At 35.2% G+C, this 23,477-nt stretch overlaps 1 protein-coding gene across 4 annotated transcripts in view; it reads right to left on the reverse strand.

The window, feature by feature from the left end:
• The window catches only part of CSNK2A1 (casein kinase 2 alpha 1), a 55,460-nt gene extending 32,974 nt beyond the window's left edge, over positions 1–22,486 (reverse strand). For 2 of the 4 annotated variants that reach the window (XR_012486767.1, XM_074292832.1), the window contains exon 1: positions 22,310–22,486. The gene's annotated coding sequence lies outside the window, so the exon portion shown is untranslated. Of the gene's footprint in view, positions 1–5,171; positions 5,316–17,725; positions 17,771–22,309 lie in introns of all 4 variants that reach the window. The other 2 variants (XM_074292833.1, XM_074292834.1) reach the window with 2 other exon arrangements.
• Positions 22,487–23,477: the final 991 nt, after the last annotated feature.

Below are 23,477 nucleotides of genomic sequence, written 5' to 3' on the forward strand. Positions count from 1 at the left end.
TAAAAAAAATTACTCATGCATATATACTGTCAAACAATTTTATAATTATAAAATTTTAAAAAAATAAACAAATTAAGCTTTTCCCGATTCCTCTTAATTCTCATGCCTTCCATTTTTAATTATTTCCTATTTTTCCTATGTATATAGCTTACCCTGTACATATTTGTTTATTTACCCCACCAGATGGAGTTTCTTAAAGTCAGAGGCTGTATTTTGCCTTTTTTCTCTATACCTCTCTTCCATCATCTTTTTTTTTTTTTTTTTTTTTTTTTTTTTTTTGGGGAGGCTGGGGTTAAGTGACTTGCCCAGGGTCACACAGCTAGGAAGTGTTAAGTGTCTGAGACCACATTTGAACTCAGATCCTCCTGAATTCAAGGCTGGTGCTCTATCCACTGCGCCACCTAGCTGTCCCCTACCTCTTTTCCATCTTAACACAGTATCTGATACATAGCAGGTGTTTAATAAATGTTTACTGACTGACTGGGGCTTATGCCTCTATACTATCTCACTGGAAAATCTTATTAATTTCCATGGATTTAATAATTTTCACATCTATTTACTCAGCCCTAACCTCTATTTTAATCTCCAATCTCATATGGCCAGTTTATTGGACATCTGGTAGATATTTCAACCCAGCCAAAGTAGAATATTCGTCCCCGTCCCCATACCCCTCCCAAATCCTTCCAACTTCCCAATTTCACTATTATTGTCCTGGCTAGCACCACTCTCCTGGTAGTCCAGGCTTACAATCTTATTCATTCTTGACCCTGTATTTGGACTAATCTCACATATCCATTCTGTTGCCAAGTCTGCCTTCACAATATCTTTCCTAGAAATCTCCTTTTTTCCCCACACAGAGCCACCACACTGATGTGGCACTGATTACTTCATACCTGGCACACTACAATCACCTTCTGGTTCATCTTCTGCAATAAGTCTATCCTCATTCTAGTTCATTCTCCAATTAGCTGTCAGTGATCTTCCTAAAATACAGGTCTAACCATGTTTATAATTTTGTCAACTGTAAAATTATGTTAACAATAGCACCTACTTGCCAGGGTTGTTATTAGGATCAAGTGAGATTTCCATAAAAAAACACTTTGGAGAGTGTGTGGTTGTTCAGGATCAAATACAAAATTTATATTTTTACAACCTGTCACACTGGGACCCCTTTCCAGTGTACCCTGCAGTCTTCTTACTTTATTCATCTACACTTATGATGGGGACACTGGCTTTTCTACTACTTCTGTCACATGACACTTCATCTTTTGACTCTACAAAATCACAAAGTCTAAAAATTTTTATTTCACAATAGGAAATGAGCCTGAAGAGGTTCTAGGGTAACATAATGAAGCTACTATGCCCTTCAAGTAACCTAATGCAAATGACTTTTTAAAAAAAATATTTCCCAATTATAGGGATAGGAACTGAACCTGTAATTTCACTGATGAAGAGAACTTTCAGATGAGAAAACTCTAGCTATGTATGTAGGTCAGCACCTTCACAACTTATAATCTTAAATTTTCTACAGCACTTGAGAGGGATGAAAGAATATGCCAGTATGTGTCAGAGGTGAGAACTGAAGCCTATTCTTCCTGGTTCTGCTTTCCATCCAAGGACTATATTTCAAGTTATGCAACAGTTCAAATACTCTAAGAATTTATATTTTCCTTTTCTCTCTCTCTTTTGATATCATGGCTCCACCTTTGTTAAGTTTCAATATTCAGAATAGTTGTGGGTACATCATTTTAGTAACTCAAAATTACTCATTTAGCTAGATTTCATGATTTACAAAGTAATTTCCTTTCCTACAATGGCTCTCTAAGGCAAGCAATGAATATTATTTCTTATAGTTAAGAAAACTGTTTCGGGGGGGAATTTTTCCTTGGGTATACAGTTTGTGGGATTTGAGTCTTTTGAAAGTAGTCCAGTATTTTTTCTATGATGAAATAAGCACCATATGATTTATCTTAAAAAACATTCAAAGCATTGATTCCTTGAGCATTGTAGGAACATTTTTTTTGGCTAAAATTTTAAAATATGACTTTATTAATTAATCAGCTATAAGAAAATCTCTTCATTTTTTTCATTAAAAAGATCAGACCATAATCATAAACTTGACAGTATAATGTAGCTTTAGTATGACCTGAAATGTGATAAAAATGCGAAGTGATAGAAAAAAAAAACCCTGCTGTACTAATGGCAGAAATTAATACTAACACTACTAATAATCATACATACTAATAACATACAAAATTTCCAATTTTCCCAACAATTTTTGTCAAATAATGCATTTTTATCCCAGAAGGTGGGGTCTTTGGGTTTATCAAACACTAGATAACTATAGTTATTGACTATTGTATGTTGTGAACCTAATCTATCCCACTGATCCGACTACTCTATTTGATCCAATCATTCTGGAGAGCAATTTGGAGCTATGCCCAAAGGACTACAAAACTGTACATACCCTTTGATCCAGCAGTGTCATTACTGGGTTTGTATACCAAAGAGATAATAAAAGAGGGGAAAGGACCTCACATGTACAAAAATATTTGTAGCAACTCTTTTTGTAGTGTAGATGGGTGGATGCCCATCAGTTGGGGAATGGCTGGATAAGTTATGGCAAAAATATTATATGTAATATAATACATTATATGGTGTGTAATGGAATATTATTGTTCTATAAAAGATGATGAACAGGCTATTCCAGAAAAGCCTACTAAGACTTACATAAACTCACATGAGTGAAATGAGCAGAACTAGGAAAATATTGTACACAACAACAGCAAGATTATGTATGATGATCAATTATGATAAGACTTTGCTCTTTTCAGCAATGCAATGTATCCAGGATGATTCTGATAGACTTTGGACAGAAAATGCTATCTGTGTCCAGAAAGAGAATTATGGAGATGGAATGTGGACTGAAACATAGTGTTTGCTTTTTTTTTTCCCCTTCTCTCATGCCTTTCTCCCCTTTTGGTCTGATTTTTCTTATATAATACGATAAATGTTTTTTTTTTTTGTTGTTGTTGTTGTTGTTTTTTTTTTAAATAAAAGCCTATATCCAGGTTCCTTAAAAAAAAAAAAAAAAAAAAAAAAAAAAGCAAGTTTACTGGCCTGAATGAACTAAATATACTTCAGCAAAATCTCTTATTGTAGTCTTTCATTCTCTTTTCTCTATCATTAATAAAAAAATAATAATAATAATAATCAGACCACTTCATGCTCTTTTCAGTCCTATTTCCCCTAGAACATGACATAAATCATCTGCCTAGAATTTTAAAATTCTTCACAGAGCCCTTTTCCTACCTATAGTTCTTTTTTTTTTATCCCCCTGAGGCTGGGGTTAAGTGACTTGCCCAGGGTCACACAGCTAGGAAGTGTTAAGTGTCTGAGACCATATTTGAACTTGGGTTCTCTTGAATTCAAGGCCGGTGCTCTATCCACTGCGCCACCTAGCTGCCCCTACTACCTATAGTTCTGATCTTAAAATTATCCCCTTTCTATTCCAATTAAACTGACTTACTAGTTATTTCCCACAGAATCTATCTTCTGCTTAAGCTGCAAATTAAGGGCTCATCTTCATAGGTAAGGGGAATTTTATCACTAAGGAGTTTCCTATACCAATAAAATCAGATCTTGCATATTTGTAGGAAATCCCTAGTGAAGGAATTTTCCCATGTAGTTCAGCAACTGCTCTGCTTCTTTCTCCTTCTAATATATGTGTGTGTATTTTAACAAATATATATTTTCACATTTGTGTAACGCTTCATAGTTTTTACAGGGGGCTTTCATCTTATAACATTGTGAGGTTACAAATATCACCATTAACACAGTGGATTAGGAAGTTGGATTCTGTGCTAAACCAATCGCTTCATTTTATAGGAGAAAATTAAGGTTCAGAAAGGGGAAGTTATTTACTGAAATCCACCTTGGGGCTCAAAAACCAGGGCTTCTGATTCTAAGTTCAGTTCTACCAAGTTTTTTATTTTTAGTAGCTAAAGATCAAGTTGTTTGACACAGAAAAAAACAATTATAGCAAAGTTTTAGCTGGTTAGTTTTCTACTGATGCAAATTTGAGTTCTATTAATAGATTATATAAGTTCCTTCCAGCTTTCCCCCTGAAATTGGTACAGTTATTCTAAAGCTAGTTTGCAGTAGAATTCTAAATAAATTAGTCAAAACAATTTACAAATTGTAACCTTAATATTTATAAATCAAGTTCTAGGTAGAAAGCAAGATTAAAAAAAAAAAAAAAAACCCATATTCAATGAATCAACTGTTCATGAAGAAGACAGAATTCCACAGTAAATATATCCTGAGAAAAATATATTTCTATAGGCAAACAATGCTGAAAATCATTAAAATCAATGTTGTTAAGAACTCTTTGTTATAACCAAACTACATTTTTATGACAAACAAGGTAAGAAATATAACATATGGTAGCACAGGATTACAATCTAAAAATCTAGATTCGGGAATTGAATTTGGCACTCGGTAGCTATATTTTCTTGGCAATATAATATGCCCAGGACAATGGATTTAAGAGTTGGGCTCTTCTGTCCCAGCCATAAAAAAACCCACTTATTTTCCAGGCCTCAGTTTTCCAAGCTGCATTTTTTTTTTAAAGTCCTAACTTTAAATTCTATGATCTTTAGTTATTTTACTTTGAATCTCAGTTTCTTCATCTATAAAATGAGGAGAATGCTCACATGGGATCTGGTGATAAAAGGGTTCTGTAAATTGTGAAATGCTTTTAAAATGTGCAAGTCTATGTTTATCTAACATGTTCACCTAAAAAGTTTCAAAGAACAAAATTTCAGATTTAAATGTGATATCACTAATAAAAATCTCCACATACATCAACATTTTATATCATAACAGTACTTTTTGTGGTAGTAAAGAACTGACAACAATGTAGATAGCCTCCAATTAGGGAATTGTGATACATATTATGATATTATGCTCTATAAAACAATAAATATAATGAATACAGAGAAGTACAGAAAGACTGGCATGACAGAGTAATGTAAGCAGAACCAGCAAAATATACAAAATGATTACAATATAATGGAAAGAACCACAAAAATCAAATAAATGTTGAAAAATTACAAAGAAGCATGCCCCCCCAAAGAGATATATGAGACGACAGTCTCTCCAACTCCTACCCCAGTCCTCTGCAGAGGTGGGAGATCCACAGGTACAAGGCATATATTTTTCTAACTTTTTCAATGTACTGCTTGGTTTTGCTGATTTTTTTCCTCGATTTTTTTCCCCTTTAAAAAGCATTCTTTGTCATATAGGATGGCTCACTGGAAGGGAAAGGGGGAAGGAAAATGAGAGAAAGTCTAGTGATAGTAAGAAGAACCCCCCCCCCAACCAATAACAATTTTTAAAAATTATAAGAGATCGGGGACACAGAAACCAATGTTTTTATGTCTCTTAAACAAGGCAAGTTTGACTTCTTTTTAACATTACTCTGTTTCTGTATTTAAAGAAGACCTTATTATTAATTCTAATTCTTAGTGGACCATTATCTCTTCTGTATTAAAAAAAAAAAAAAAAGTAGTGGCTAAATAAATTAAAGAGTATAAACAGAGTAAGTGCGATATTTTAAATATATATGTATATATATTTCAAATACTTAAGAAGCTAGGATATACAAACAAATGCTATGTTAATTGCCTAGCATTTTTATTAAAAGAACAGAGCTCAGTCTGGTTTAAAATTATTAAAAATGCTTTTAAAAAGTTAAACTAGTATTTCAATAGGGCTAGTCATAAAAACAAAGAAGAGTATACAGCCAAATTAAATGTAAAGGTAACACAAAATATAGAGAGAATAAAAGCATTACAAAGATAACACCATGGGGATTTTATAAAAGGGCACAAGCAAGATTTGTATAGATGAATCTTTACACTAGTTGTAATTTGTAGCATAGGGAGTACCTATAATGAGATCATAGACCCACTGAAGCCAAATCAACCAAAATGCACCCAGTTATTTCAAATTAGTTCTTAGAACACTTATGAATGGTTTAAAGGGAACCCAAAGTAGAGGGGGGGAAAAAGACAATTACAGAGAATGTTGTTTAGTCATTTTAGTCCTTTGCAAGCTCATTTGAAGGCTTTTTTTTGGGGGGGGAGGGGGACAAAAATACTGGAGTGTTTTGCTATTTCCTTCTCCAGCTCATTTGATAGAGGAAGAAATAGGGTTAAATGACTTGCCCAGGGCCAGACTGCTAGCAAGGTCAGATATGAACTCAGCAAGAGGAATCTTCCTGACTCTAGAACTAGTGCTCTATTTTCAATGTCATCTAGCTGCCCTATAAAGAGAATACCTTAGTTCAACTTCTGGCTTTATAAGTAGCTGTGCAACTTTTTAACTACTTAAACACTGTTTCCTTATCTGTTAAAATTTGAGGGAAGAGGCAGAAAGCTAAAATAAAGTGCAGGATTTGAACTTAAAGATCCTGGCATCAAATCTTGGTTCTAATACTATGAGATCTTGGGCAAATCACATACTTGCTGAGCTTCACTGACTTCCCATAAAAAAAATATCCAAAACACAGGGGAATTCCATGATGATGATGATTTGCTCTAGTTCTAAATCTAATAATATTATTCAATTGGTGCTACCTATCTCACAGGTTTTGAGAAGAAAGTATCTTCTAAGCCTGTAAAATTCAAACCATTAATTAATTGAGAGATCCTTCCCAGGTTCATAATAATGAAATTTTATATATTTAAGGCTGCATTTTGCTCTATAGTTCTCATTCCTGATTGAAAACTGAGGAAGTAAGGCAGAATTTTGTAGCAAACCAAATATGAAACTTTATATATGATGAAGCCTCACACAAGGGACATACAGCTGTCATTATCAATGCTGCATACAAAACCATCTCACAAGATTGCTTTCCAAGGAGACAACAGGACAATCGGCAGAGTGTAAGACACCTTTCATAATCTAGTGCCTCCCTAGAGGCCAAGAGACAGTATAAATGAATAGCCTTGAATCTGGAGTTAGGAAGAATTGCTGTGTTCATGACACCCATGATAACTAAAAACTATGTGATCAAAATCAAATTTGCAGATGCAGTTTCTGCATTTGTTAAATTAATCAAGTATCTGTATCACCTAGCTATGAGCCTCAAGGAGAATAACATATGTAAAGTTCTTGCCAAACTCTAAAAGTGTTTAACTACTCTTTTTTCCTTATTTTAAATATTTAATTTTCCTCTTCAATTAAAGACAATTTTTAACATTCACAAAAAATTTTTTTTGAGTTTCAAATTTTCATTCCTCTCCACAACGAGACAGTCAACAAACATGTTCAATCACACAAAATATTTTACCCTATAAGCCATGTTTTGAAAGAAAACAGAGGCCTAAAGAGAATTAAAAAGCCATGGGGGAAAAAATACAGAAAAAATTTTGATATTTATTTAAACTCTATCAATTGTTTCTCTCCAGGCAGACAGCATTTTTCATCATGAGTCATTTAGGATTGTTTTGGATTACTGTATTGCAGAGAATAGCTAAGTCATTTAAGTCTATCAACCTTTGATATTATTACTGTGTTCGATGCTTCCTGGTTCTGTTGACTTCACTTTGCATCAGTTCATATTAAGTCTTTTCAGATTTCTTTCTGAAATCAGTCTGCTCATTATTCTGTACAGTAATATTTCATTACAATCATATGCCATAATTTGTTCAGCCATTCCCCAATTAATGGGCACCCTTTCAAATTTCAATTCATTGTCACTATACAAAAAGCTACTTTTTCTTTTTTAATAGTAGATCCTTTCCCTTTTTAAAAAAAATCTCTTATGCTGGATCAAAGGGTATACAGAGTTTTATAACTTGTTGAGCACACAAATTCATTTTAAGCTTCTTATATCATTCCCTATGTTGAATAAATTTCAATCAATATCATTCATATTCATTTACTATTTTAAGTATCTGCTATATTCAAGGCCCTTGAAATAGGCAAGGAAGTCATTAAGTCTTGCTAAAAATTCTGCCTAAAAGGATTATACAATTTCTGAGCTTAAGTTTTTACTTCCTGTTTCTAAAAAGGATAAATTATTTCCTAATTCTTCTGTACATAAATGACCTCCCATTCCTTAGATGTTACGTAGCACTTTGTATTTTTCTTTAATAAGTGACATTTACATTGTCTCTTTAAGATTTACAATATGTTTTATCTATATTCTTGTTTTAGAGAATTTCTGGAAGGAATCCTAGAGATCTAGTTTAATTCTCTTCATTATATTGAGGAACCTGAACTCTCTGGAGTAATATATCCAAGGTCATACTGGTAAAGCAACAAATGCAGGGAATTCAAACAGGTTTTTTGACTCCAAATTCATGCTATTTCTACAATAATACATTGTCTATATATAACCCTTTAAAGCAAGACAATGCAATTATATTATTATTATTATTTCTATTTTCTTTTTTTTTTGCTGACGCAATTGGGGTTAAGTGACTTGCCCAGGGTCACACAGCTAGGAAGTATTAAGTGTCTAAGGCTATATTGAACTCAGGTCCTCCTGACTTCAGGGCTGGTGCTCTATCCACTACACCAACTAGCTGCCCTATTATTTCTATTTTACAGATGAAACTGAGATCCAAAGTTCAGGTGACTTAGTTTAAGGTTAACAACTAGACAATCATGAACTTGGGACTCAAGACCAAATTTTGCATTGCACTACAATGTCTTATATGATCTCCGTTGTAATCAGCATTATAGTTATAGGGCTAAGAGACTTGCTTAGGATCACAAAACTAATAAGTATCTGAGGCCAGATCAGAAAGATAAATCTACCTGACTTTAGGCCCACTTCTCCATTCATTGTGCTACCTAATTTGCTCCTGATTACCCTTTAGTAATAGCATGAATGCCATGAGTAAACAGCTTATTCTTAGCCCTGCCCAAACACAGAGCCCTGTATATACCAGTCATTTAAAAACGACAAACTATGAAAAGATATGATTGACAGCAGCTTTAGAGATGCTGTTATTTTTTTGCATGTTGTCTTCCCCATTAGACACAAACTCTTTGAAAAAAAGATATCTTTTGTCTTTTTCTGGGGGGAGGGGCAGGTGTGTAACTACCATTTAGTACTATGCTTGGCACATAAAAGGATCTTAATAAATATTTACTGACTATTCTTAAAGGCTTCTTACTTTTCAAAGTGACTTGAAGTTAGATGCTTTCCCTGTGAGGTTTAGATCAAAAAATGGCTGGGAAGGAGGGGAAGAGGAGGAGGAAACATGGGGAAAAACAAATTTTGCTGAACCAAAACATAATTGTGCTTCTTTTGCACAATCAAGCAACAGAAACTGCAAACCTGGGAATTGTAAAACTACCCTAATCCAAGCAATGGAAATATAATGATCACCAGCTGATTTAAAGGAAAATTATAATCTAAAGTATTTTAAATAAATAAATAAAAATTTAAAACTACCTTTGAATCTCAGTTTAACAAGATGGAAACAGTTAATCAATTCAATTTTAAAAAAATCAAATTTTAGAATTCTCAAGCTTAACTAAGATTTATTTTTTAATGATAGAAAATTTACTAGACTGTCAACTTCAAGAAATCATGGTCTATATCTCACTTATGAGAATGCCTAGTACAATGAAAATTAGTAGACAGGTTTGCTGAATAGAAATGTAATCAAACTGTAGAAAAGTCATTTGGTAGAAAGGCTGTGTTAAGCAGGCACATGAATGCAGTGTTGGTGGAGCCATGAATTGGTACAACTAATTAATTGTTTTATAAACAATTTGAAATTATGAGAAAAGATGTCCCTATCATTTGACCTAGAGGTTCTACTGTATCTAACTCAGGGAAGTCAATGGAAAAAAAAAAAAGGGCTGCAAAGAGATAAAAATGTTTATAGCAGCAATTCTGTGATAGTAAGGAACTGGAAGATTAACAAAATGCTCACTCATTGGGGGATAATTAAACAATGGGGCATAAATTCTAACTAAATATTACTGTGCGGCAGGAAATGAATACTGAGAAGTATTGAAAGACAAAAAAACTGATGCAAAATGAAGGAGATTTGGTAAAGCAACTTAATCTATAAATACAAAAAATGTAAATGGAAAAAAATTGAAAGTGAATGCTTTGACACATATACATACACAGAAAGTTATTGCTTTGAATTTATAACAACCAAAGAAATTATGATAGTATCTCTATTTCATTGCAGAGATGGGGCCTCATGAGTAAGAAGCTAATATCAGACTTTTTCCAACATAGATCAATTTCAAAAAACTTTAAAAAAATTATTGTAAAGGATAACTTTCTTGTCTCTTGAAGGGAATGAGGGAAAAATAGGATATTTATGTGACATGCAAGTGATTATTTTGATATTATTAAATTTACCTTTAAAAAGGAAGAGGAATGAACTCAATTCCTAATGTAGCTAAAGGTCAGTAATTTTCCACTCAATCATATGCTGTTAGATATTAATGTACCAAAGCCCCTAGAGCTACCCCCTGTATTTCCTTAGGTCAAAAAGAATACCCAGAGAACAACTTAAAATGAACCCATTCAAATTACTTCATAAACTACGTTATTATTTGATTGCACTCTTATGGAACAATTAGAAGTGATAAGGGAATGAAGTGGAATAATTTGTTAACTTAAGCAATTGAAAATTTTTCTTCTCATGATCAAGTATGTATATGACTGATAAGTGTTCTGAGGAATGAAAGAGGAGGGGAAGAAAGAAAATATTTTCTGAATTTAATTACATCCCTAGTATGAAATCCAGATTTGTTGAATGTTAAATGTCAACTTCACACCGACTTCTCAAAAGATAATCAATGACACTTATAAGGGAAAAACAAAACACCTTTTTCCTTTCTTTTTTAGCAAAGTCTGTCAAAAATGTTTTTTTTTTTTAAATTTTGGGGGTGGGGTGCTATTTCATTACTTCTATAATTTTTGTACTGTTGGTACCTATCATGAGCTATCTAGAATAATTTCTTAAGCTTTTATTAAATATCAAATGTATGTAGAGCATTGTGTTTATTACTAAAAAGACAAAGACTAGGAACACTTATGGAGAGTTTTAGTGGATAAGCACAGATAAAAACTAATGTGCAAATTGATATGTTAAATTCCAATAGTTGCAAAATAAAATTTTATGAAGGGTCTGAGTGACATTTGATCAAAAGGAGTTTCATGGAGAAGGAGACAACTAGATAGAGCTTTAGAGGAGGGGTAGAAATTAACAGGTAAAGAAAGGGGGAAGAGAGCATTTCAGGAACAGATAACAGTCGAACAAAAGCAGTGATGGGAGAGCCCACAGATGCTTGGAGACCAAGCATTAGAATAGACAAGTTTAAGCAATATGAAATAGGGTTAGAAAAAAAAAAAGGTGATATTAGATTGTGGAAACCACTGAACACTGAGTAAAAGAGAAGGAGCTTTCATCAGAAGGCAATAGAAAGCTAAATATTTTTAGCAATTGCAAAAAGATATTCTCATCTTAAATGATTATTTGTTTAACAGTTACATGGGAAGATATGTATAAAGCAACAAAAATCTGCCACAAATCACATTTGAAATCTGATGATTGGTTAAAAAGGAAACTGACAATGTAATCCAGATAAAGAAACTATGCCTGGCTAACCTAATTCCAAATGGGGAAAGATAGAAGTTGGGAGATCTGGGGAAAAGACCACTTGATCTGATTTGGAACAGGCTATTTTTAAGATTGTGTGAGAGGTGGTGATGCAAATCATGATTGAATGGAATCATGGAAATGTCAGTCAGGAATGTTTAGGAACCTAGCCAACAACACCCAGTGTGATTGAATAGGTCTTTCACATGCTATTCTAATTACCAGAAATTTCAATAGCTATTCTTTCTGTCAAATCCAATGTCCCGGAAGGAAAAAAAGCATACCTGAGATCTGGCATATTTGGGAGGAGGAAAAGAGAATTCAGGAACAAGAGCTAATGATAACTAATGTACCCAGAAAAAAGAGTAATTATCATCATTTAGGGATTCATGGCCATGATAAAATTGAGCACTGCTCAACCAAGCTAGAAATGGTGATTTTCAAAATGAGCACACAAAAAGAAATACTAAGTCAAGAAAAAGGTTCCCAAAAGTTCCTTTAACACTGCCAAGGTTCAAGGGCCAAAAGCCTTGGATGGCAATCCTTACTACTAGTACTGCAGGAGCTTTGAGATTCACTCTAATCAAAATTCAATTTCTTTTTACAGCCATGTTCAACCACTTCTGTACCTCTATAATATTAGTGGATCTCTGAATTATGGATCTAAAGGATAATTTTGTAGTCATTACAACTATTTTAACATGTTTTCTCCCTAAACTACTCTTAAGATTGATGGTCCTTTAAGGAATATCACAATTGTTTCTAACACTGGCCAATCTTAGCATCTAAATAAGCATAACGTGTAAGACCTAACAGCACTGCATAGTGAAAATCCTTGTAATTTGTTGAAGGAATTATTTCACATCTACTCTTTTTCAGGCATGTGATCATTACATCATTACATTAACTTTTAAGCTTAGCCTAGACATATCACTACTAAGTTATAGTTTCTTCTGCGGGACATCAATTTGTAGGCAACAGTTACAAAAAATTAATATAGAAGGATAACAGTCAAAATAAAAATGTATTAAGGATCTATTATAAGCCTTTTAGTTGAAACATCTCTTCAACTTCAAATGCGTTTTCCTTATTTCAGCAAATTTACTATAGGGATCTTGATCCATAATATTGTCACCTCCTAATTTAATACAGTAACACCTGCATAAGGGGTAGTAGCCTATGGTATATTAGAAAATATATTATTACATAGAGTCAGACCTGAGTTCTTGTCAAGAGCTCTAGCTTTGAGACCATGGATAAATCCTTTTCTTAGGATTCAGTACATTCTCTTCCAGCTCCAAAAGTTTTATGATTAAGACTAAAGGAAAAGTCAGGAAGAGTGAAGAATAAACAAGCCTAAATTGTTACTAACTCCTATTTGTCAACTATTGAATGTTTATTTAAATATTCTACCCTCAAATCTAATTATTTTAGGTTACTTTATGAATGACTAGGTCAAAAAATGAAAACAAAATAAAAAGTTAATTAGATAAAAACCAATAGTTCTGCCCACTCTCCATTATTTGACACAGTTCTGGAAATGCTAGCAACAGAAATATAAGAAAGAAATTAAAGGCATAAAATAGGAAAAGAGGAAATAAGACTTGCTGAAGATGTGGTTTGCTTGGAATAAAATTCTAGGAAATCATCAAAGATACTACTTGAGACAACAACTTCAGCAAAGTTGAAAATGACAAAATAAATCCTCAAAAATCAAGATCATTTCTATATAATAACAAAACACAAAAAGCAATAATACAAAGGGAAATCCCATTCCAAGTAATTATAAAAAGCAAAAAAATATCTGGGGATCAAATTACAAAAGCATACAAAACATATCAATTCAATTACAAAGTGTTCCTTTAAAAAATAAAGAACTTTTAAATAGCTGGAAGAATATTCAATGCTCATGGCTAGGCAGTACCAATATAATAAAAATGACAATACTACCCAAACTGATTTACATTTTTAATTTATGCTGATCAAATTATGAAGGGAATGCTTAATAGAACTTGATAACAAAAAATTCAATTGGAATATCAAGGGAAATGATGAAAGACAGAACAAAAGAGCAACAGAAGATCCAAATCTCAAACTATATTATACAGCAGAAGTCTTTAAAACTATCTGCTATTGCTTAAAAAAAAAAAAAAAACAAACAATAGTTAACAGTATTTTTTGACAGTAAAGAATTAGAAACAAAGTTGATGCCCATCAATTGGGAAATGGCTAAACAAACTGATATGTGAATGGAATATTACAGGACAAGTGCAAGAAACCTAGAATATTAAAAAATGAAAAATCTATTTTAATTTCCATAAAGAATCCTAAAGTTCTTCTTTTAGTATCATCCCCAAGTCACAATATTACTATTGTATGACCAGTATTAAACAAAGAAAATCTTGCTTTACTCAAAAATACAATACTCAATACAAAACTCAAACTTGCTTTACTCAAAAATACAATACTCAATACAAAACTCAACACAAAAAAATACAAATACTCAATACAAAACTCAAATACAAAGCAATCCCAAATTTTGTGCTGGATTTTCTTCAGCAAAATTATATATATATAGTTTCTTTCCTTCCCTAAGATGCTTAACAAATGTTCTTTGAAGATTGAATCTGAAAATTACTTTGGATTTTAAACAAATTTTTAACTATCATCTGCAAACTTACCTCCCAGTTAATTTATTAAATTATTATGACCATATAAAATTTTATGTTCACAAGGAACTCTAATTTTGGAAGCCTGAGAAATCATATTTAGAAAACAAGAGTAATCCAAGTTTAACTTAATATAACTAAATATACAAGAGTATGTTTCAACCCCAATCCTTCACACTGCTAAACAAACATAATCATCTTAGTGTACTAGTATTATTACACCATTCCTTGTTCATTTACACACACCCTTTAGAAACTCTTAACAGGACTGTAAGAAATGATGTGTGATGAAAACTGAGGACTATGGAAAGATTTATATTAAAGCAGGGTGAAGTCATCAGAGCCAAGAAAACAATATGCACAGTAACAACAATGTAAACAGAACTACAGGCAAGGGAAAAAAAAAAATCCAAACAAAAACAAACAAACAAACCCCCCAAACCAAAAGTTAATGCAAAAAAAATTTTTTTTAAAAACAAAAATCAAGCAAGACTCAAACGAAGAAATGAGACAACTCAACCTCTCCCCACCCTCAAAGGAGGTGGAAGTACACAGGTGAAAGTACTGTGCTGTGCTGATTTTTTCCCCCCTCTCTAAATCTATTTTTCTCTCTATTTATAATTATATGGAATGGCTTTCTGGGAGGGGAAGAGGGAGATATGCTTTGGATAATTATGATCAAAGAAATAAAATATATCAATAAAAAACAAAACAAACAAACAAACAAAAACAACAACAGTTCAATTTGTCCCGTGACGTTTGTAAAAAAGTAATTGCCACAATTCCATTTAACTACTTGGAAACTTCTGCCTGCTCAAATTTGCTATATTTACATTTAGAAATTACAATTCTTACATTTATAGCATTAAAGTTGGAAAAGATCTTTAAAAACCATTTAGCCCAACCACCTCATTTTGTAAGTCAGGTAACTTGAGACCCAGAGAAAGGATGTGACTTATTGAAGTAAAACCTCAGAAGGTAGAACAGACATTTTGAAGCCTTTCCTCTTAATTTCAACCATCAAATAAAGTACTCTCTATAAACCTTTGCTTCTTCATTTCCGATACAGAAAATTAATAAAGTATTTTTATGACTTGGCACAATACACTTACACTTTTCTTAACCTGTTTCTCCACATGTAAAACAAGAGAATTGACCAGATAATCTCTATGGTCTCTTCCAACTCTAAATTCTATGACCACAAATTTTTGTTTAAAATAATTGATACAGTAAAAGCTGAATACTTTCAAAGAAAGACTGTTTTTATAAGAAAATTAAAGAATTGGGAGCATACACTAAGCAGTGTCCTGCTTCAGATAATTAGAAAATTAGGTAGTATAACACATAAAGAATGCTAAGCCTGTAGTCAGGAAAACCTCAGTTCAATATGGCCTCAAACTTACTAGCTGTGACCCTGGGAAAGTCACTTAATTTCTGTTTACCTCAGTTTCCAACTGTAAAATAGGGATAAGCATCTAACTTCATACATAGTTTCTTTCCTTCCCTAAGATGCTTAACAAATGTTCTTTGAAGATTGAATCTGAAAATTACTTTGGATTTTAAACAAATTTTTAACTATCATCTACAAACTTATCTCCCAGTTAATTAAATTATTATGACCATATAGAATTTTATATTCACAATGAACTCTAATTTTGGAAGCATGAGAAATCATATTTGGAAAACAAGAGTAATCCAAGTTTAACTTAATATAACTAAATATACAAGAGTATGTTTCAACCCCACCCACTCCTTCACACTGCTAAACAATCTTAGTGTACTAGTATTATTATACCATTCCTTATTCATTTACACACCCCTTTTAGAAACTCTATCTATTAAAATACAAACTTCTCTTCCTCACTTTCTGGCTCTTCAATGTCTTTCCAGCTTTATTTTATCTTATTACATTCTATACTAAGTAAACTGCCCCTTTCAACTTTCAACTTAGCCATGTTTTTCCCTTCTATCTCAAATACACAACTCTACCCTCTTCCACCTCAATTGTTATTTGCTGAAATCCTTCTCTTTAAGACCCAGTTCAGATGTCACTTGTCTGTGATCTTGCTCTCCTGGAATCTTAAGTCTAACATCACTATTTAAAACTCTCCCTTGCAATGACACAGTTGAAAATTTGAATATATTTCTTATTTATTTATTTATTTTGCTGAGGCAATTGGGATAAGTGACTTGCCCAGGGTCACACAGCTAGGAAGTGTTAAGGCTCTGGGATCAGATTTGAACTCAGTTCCTCCTGACTTCAGGGCTGGTGTTCTATCCACTGCACCACCTAGCTACTCCCCCCCCAAATTATATTTCTTAATACTAGGGGCTGTACTTTTTAAAATGAATCTATTCCAGCAATAAATTCCAGGACTTTCACAAAGTAAATTGCTTCATATTTGTTGTCTTGAACTAAAATCTACCTGTAAATCAACATTCAATGTTGATTAATTTAACTGTAAATCAACATTCAATGTTCAGCTCAAAATTTTCCAGAGTGTTCCCAAAACTGTGTTTAGATGGGGTCAGGGATTGGAGAGAGGGAAAAGAGAAATAAGGAAAAATAGAGACATCTAATAGATAGACTTCCTGGTTTACTTATCTGAATGGGATTAGTTGGGCAAATTATAGTGTTATAAAAATCAGCTTAAAAAGAAAAAAAGAAGCAGATGCTATTTCCATTTATTACATACAGAGTTATAAAAACAAAGAGCAAGTAATAAGACAGGTCCCAGCCCTGGGGAATTTATGGCCAAGAACACTGACAAAGTACAGTAAACAAGAAAGCAGATAGGTGGATCCTCTCAGAGGATAGGGCAGGGAGAAGAGACAAACATTAATGCAGAAATATGCCTCAAGAGACCAATGCAGCTAACTAACCACACAATATACCAGGAACCTCCCAAGTTTTATTCCTGGAGATCCTACAATATAAGACAATTCTGAACCTGGTACAAGGATCTCCCAGGTACACGAAGGTGTGTGTGTGTATGTGTATGTGTATGTGTGTGTGTGTGTGTGTGTGTGTGTGTGTGTGTGTGTGTGTGTGTTTTAAACCATGTCAGAGATGAGATATTCTATCCATTTTAAGAGATAAATGGTTCTTTAAGCAGTCTAAAGTGTACTGCCCTAGAAGAACTGTATGTCAAAAAATTTCATTTAAATGCTAAATTTGAAGATCTATCTTAGTACTGAATTACATCCTTTGTAACTTTCATTACTGATAATGGTCTCAATTAATTGAATTAATAAAGGTCATGAAACTTCTAAATTTTAAATTGCAAATACCTTTCAGAAATTATACCCACATGTACATTACGCTGCTGAAACACTTCAGAAAGTTTCTGCATTGTAGAAAACCTTAAGAGTCAAGTCTGCAACGCTGGGTTCAGTCATACTCACTTGAGTAAAAAACCTTATCCAAGTCATTTCCCCTTTCTAGTAGATCTGTAAAAGTAAAGAATTGGACTTTATGTTTGCTATGGTCACTTCCAATCCTGATGTTCCAGGGTGTAAGAAGATATATCTAGACCTTGTCTGCCGTTTCTCTCACATTAAAAACTGGAAGGGCCCTAGGATCTCCTAATCCAACTCTCTCTTTTTAGAGATGAAGAAACTGAAGATTTTCAAGGTAGAATGACTCATTTTTTGAGCCTGTGTCATTTGGGATATACAACAATTGTTATCAGTACAATGTCCAAAAGACATTTATGGCAAATCCCTGTATACTCTGATTTACTGGAAAAATTCATAGAATATTTACATATAATTTCCCTTTATTTGAATAATATGATTCATACTTTAAGACTCAATTTCTGAATGTTTGAAGATATATAATAAGTATTAAAGATTCATTTCTGGGGAGCTATTTTAGCACGTAGAAAATACTGCTACAAAAAATTCTGAATTGTCCATCAGTCCACACAATTATAATTTCAGAGTATTCACAATATTCACTTTTCTTAACAAACTAAAATTTATCTAAGAAAATGTATCAGGAAATCGCCAAACCAGAAAAGTTGTAAAAATAGATGTATCTCCAAAAGAGATTGGTTTTAAGAACCCAGAATTATAAAACTGCGTAACAAATGTCTTTAAACTAGAAGATTAACTTTTACTTTAGAAAAGGCATAAATATTTTTGTTCACAAGAATATTATTAACAGTTGTTAAAAAAAAAAAAAAAAGTTTGCCCACCATAGCAACAGTTACTAGGTAAGTACCTTATGTGTAGGATCCAAGAAAAAGCAGCAAAATGCCACTCCTAGCAGCATCTATCGACACTGAATCTTTCACTCAAACTTTTTTTAAGGCCTAACAATCTTTGAAATCTAGGACATAAGAAATGACTACTCAACAGAGAAATCTGCTAGAATCTACCCTAAGGATTAAAAAATATAGGAGAGAAAACAACCACCCTGCATTCACATACTCAAATCTTTAGTGGGAATTTTGTATTAATAATTATCTTAGAAAAAAATTCTTCCTTCTTTGTAACTGTGGTTGGCCCACATTTTCCACTATTAACAAACATAGCCAAGTGATAAAATACTTTGTACTTTGGTAGCTTCATTTATCATTAGCACTCAAAAGTACTATTAATTCACTCCTGTAAGACAAAGATGGTAAACAACTTACTCAAGGTCACCCAGGAAACTAGTGATAGGCTAGGAACAAAAATCCCAGGACTTCACATTTGAAACTCACTTGTCAAAAGAAGGCTTATCCAATACTGGGTAAAGTTACACCAGTTAATTGGCAAACCTGTGCAAACCTCCCCATTGCCTTGGGATCACAATGCAAGTGTAATGAAAAATATGTTGGGCCAGCTAGATGTTGCAGTGGGTAGAACACTGGCCCGAGGAGTAAGGAGGACCTGAGTTTAAATCCAGCCTAAGACACTTACCATTTATTAGCTGTGTCACTCTAGGCAAGTCACTTAACTCCAATTGCCTCACCTCAAGAAAAAGAAAGTGGGGTTCTAGTCACTGATCTGCAACTAATTAGTTATGGGACCTCCCGGTAAGTGTTCACTCATTTTCTTAAATTTACAAAATGAGGGAACTAAATAAGGTTTTGCTTCTAAGAGATTGTAAACAAAGATCTTCCTCTTTAATTAACTATGTAACATAAAAATTCCCATAGGAAAAACTCTTAAAGATTACCTATTGGCAGGGGTTTTTAATCTGTATTGAGCTACATTTTAAAAACATTCTGATAACTTTATTTCATATTATGTTTCCTTTGTAATTCTACATTCTTTCTATGCATATTATTCTGAGGAGTCCACTAGAGGTTGCACTTTGTCACCCTTGTCTCTTTAGCTCTCCTTCCTTCCCCTCCCCCCCACACCATCTGACCAAGTAAGATGAGAAAACTGGAGCCTTAAGTAAAGTGACTTGCTGAAGGTCATAGTGACTTCCCATTTCAAATATTCTTTTAGTTAGTTACTTCCTCTCCTACAACCCATTTCACTCAGGTCTAATCTCCCTCATTTCAGAATCCCCTACCTTAAAAATCTCATTACTTGTTTTCACTTTTATACAAGTTGGTTAAACTAAGACTTAAAAGGCATTTCTCCAAACACTAAATAAACATTCTGCATAATTCAGCAGGTTTCAGACCTGATTCCAAAACCTGGAATCTAAGGTGACAAAAGAAATCCATGGGTCTTTAAAGAGATCATAGTCTTGGGATGTCCATACAAAAAATATGGGTAAAAAAATAGGTCTCTTCCCATAATCACTTAAGTTTACCAATTGGGAAAAATATCACCTGCAATTTTTATTTCTATAAAGCTGACATTGAATTGTAATCTTGATCATGCCGATAACAATTTTATTGGAGAATATAAATTAATGGAGACAAAGTGACAACATCTCTATAAGTTTCACATTAAACATAATTTTTCCCACCAAGTCTACTATAGTAGACTATTCTTATGGAATAAGAAAAAAACTACCATTTCTAAAAGTTCCATCAAAACAGAACTAAACTTTTATTTTGCCACATGTTGATGATCATTTTTTCTACCTTTGAACTGTGATACAAACATTAGAAAGCAAAGACTGTCTCATGCTGGCAGAATATTTTAAGTGTCAAGATGCTACCCAAGCATGTCAGACAGGCACCTCAAAAGTTATTCTTTGTTGTCTTTGTTCTTTAGAAAGTTGTTCCCAACAAATTTTTTTTCAGCTCTTATCTACTAAAGACTTGGAAGATGAGTTCTCAAAGGAATTCATTCTTTAATAAAAAGGAATATTAAAAAGAAGAGGCAGGATATTAAGTTAAAATCTTCAAACATGAAGGCAAAAGTGAAAACAAGGATATTCTGGAAGGTAGTGGGATGCAAACAGGAGAACTAAAAATATCCTTGTAGAGAGTAATTAGTTACCAGCTGTTATTAGCCCTTAAGAAGCAGGAGAATCAATCACTGCCCATAAATGAATCCCTTCCTCAACTTTGGGCCTCTTTTCCTCTCTACCATCAATCCTTTACTAAAAAACCCTTAAAGTAGGATTATTTGTGACCTTGGGTAAAATCAGCTGCTCTGAGTGTCAATTTCTTCATCTGTAAAAGGAAGAGACTAGACTAGATTACTTCCAACATTTTAAATTCTACTATTTTAAATCTTTTTTTAAGATAACTTGTTGCAGTGTAATTTGATTCTACTCAGTTGTTCGAACAGAAAACATAAGAGGCAATTCGTTTTCCAAGTCAATATTTTACTACCCATCCCTATCCCTCCCCCACAAAAGATTATGAAGCCAAATCATCAAAGTTGGAACAAGGCAAATCAATCCAGGTAAGCTGAAGGTGAAATTCTGGAATGGAGAAGATCAACAGCTACAAGTTCTTGGAGGTGTTTCCAAGGACACTGGAGTCCAGGCCAAATTTTAACATTCAGCTCCAGGTCAGACTTGCCTGTCAAGTCAACTGACTTAAAGAACAAACAGGTCATACAGCAAGTAGAAAAAACATTTGGAAGTCTTGGTTCTTCTCAAGTTCTTGGTCTCCATTTTATCCAAGTGAGGGCTAAACCTATTAATAGCTATAAGTTCTATAAAATAAGGAAGCTAATTCCATTGAAAATATTTCCTTTAAGCCACCTGTTTCTTTCTTTTTTTCTTTTCTAAAATCCAAGAAGGCAACTTCACTTGACTGAACACTGTCCCCAACCACTTAAGAATATAGTCTACAGCATTTCCTCCCTACTAAATCCCATCACTTTTCTAAGCAAGAAATTGCTGCTCCTGTTCCATCCCCTCCCCCTATACACTCCACAAACCTTAACTTAACCCTAATTCTCACATGTTCATCAGTAACCACCTTTACAACTCTAACCCTCGACATAGACAAGGGGCCACAGAGCTACTCGGAATGGACTCCTTTCCCTTATCTTTCCTGGCCTACACCCAATCTCCAAATCATCTCTCAGACCACAACCCCACCCATCCTCTCTAGTCCCTCCACAGCAGGGCCCCCCAGTCTCGAAAGACCCCATCCTGGACTTCGCTCCAACTAAGCCTCTGCCTTCCGAGTGATCAGTAACCCCACCTCAAAGGTCTCCCTAGATCTCCCCCTCCCTCCTCCACCTCCTGCAACACCATTCCCCCACCTCCCCCGTCAGCTGCCCCTCCCTCCCGCCCCACCCTTGTCTCCTCCCCTTTCCTTCCAGGCTGTCTCCCCCTCCCAGCCTCTCTACATCGAGGGGCTCCCCAGGCCCCTCCCGCCCCAGCCTAACACTTCTAGATATCCCCTTTTCCCTTTATGAAGGACTACTACTCATTACCCAGGATATCTTCGCCCGCCACCTCGGCTCCAAAGGGCCCCCCGAAGGCTGCCGCCCCCCCCCCCCAGGGGGGGAACAGTGTAAAGGCGGCAGGCCCTCTAGGAGCAATTCGGAGAAGTCAGCTGAGGAGCGGACTCCATTCCTTTAATCCGAACCCACACTCCCAAACCCCCCCACTCGTCCACTCTGCTTTACCTGTGGTGGTGGCGGCGGCGGCGGCGGCCGCTCTCCCCTCTCCTCACACAGACAATATGGCGGCGGCGGAGGAGGAGACACACGGCTGGGCCGCCAGCCGCAGGGACCAGAGCGAGGCTGCAGCCACCGCTGCCGGAAGCGGAACCCCGCCCCTTCCAAGGCGCCCGCCCTCCTGCAGAGAGGCGGGGAGGAGGGGTGGGACCGCTTCCGGCTCCGCCCCCAGTTGAGGCTAAGTGAGCGCTGCCATATTGGGCCATACTACATGTTATTTCGGGGGGGGTGGATTCATGCTCCCAGACGACATGGCGAAACAAGAGAAGTACTTGGGGCAAAATATGAGAAGAAGGTATATGAAACAAGTTTACATTATTTTCTTTATAGTGTTCCTCGAATAGCGCATAAGAAGGAAATCAAGTTAAGTTCCCTCTCCCTCATCTTCGTCCTTGGTTCGGCCTAAACTAAGATGGATGGAGGTCACTACGGCTTCCTCCCCTACTCAAATCAGCTGCGGAAACTCATCCAGGCTGCAACTCCGCCCCCTTAGGAAATAGCATCCCGACCTCCAGAGTTTGTGGCAAAGCATTCTGGGAGTTGTAGTCTCCCTGCGCCGCCTCGGAAAGCGTTAGGGTTAGGTTTAAGGTTCATGTGTGTTCTCCGTTTCAAAAATCCCCACTCTCTGGGAGAGGATGCAAAACGTGGTGCGGATAAAGGTTAGGGTAAGTGACGTCGCTGGCCTGCGCTGACGTCACGGTTTGGGGGGTGCAATGCGTTCTCTCCTGACTCCTCCTGGGGTTGTCACCGTGGGGTTGGCAGGTGTGAAGACAAGGCGGCGCTGCTGCCTCCCAAGGGTCATTTAGGGATCTAAAAACTTCGCAGCGGAGATTCCGGACTGGAGGTTGGGTCAGAGCTGTCAGGGAGAGGGCATGGGACAGAGGAGTCAGAGAATTCCATGTTACCTTTTTCTTCTCCACTTTACCAAAGATGAGACACACCTTGTTTTTCAGTTCGGCACCACCTGCGGCCAGAGCCCGCGCTGGCTGGGGGCACGGCCGGGCACGGCGCCTCCTGACCCTGCCCGCAGCTAACACAAGGTCAACAGAAGTCAGGCCGAGCAAAGGGGAGTAACTGCGCAAGAGGCCCACCCTAGGATCAGCTCCCGTGGTAGACG

The sequence above is a fragment of the Sminthopsis crassicaudata genome, chromosome 2 (genome assembly GCF_048593235.1).
Source record: "Sminthopsis crassicaudata isolate SCR6 chromosome 2, ASM4859323v1, whole genome shotgun sequence".
NCBI classification, from domain to species: domain Eukaryota; kingdom Metazoa; phylum Chordata; class Mammalia; order Dasyuromorphia; family Dasyuridae; genus Sminthopsis; species Sminthopsis crassicaudata.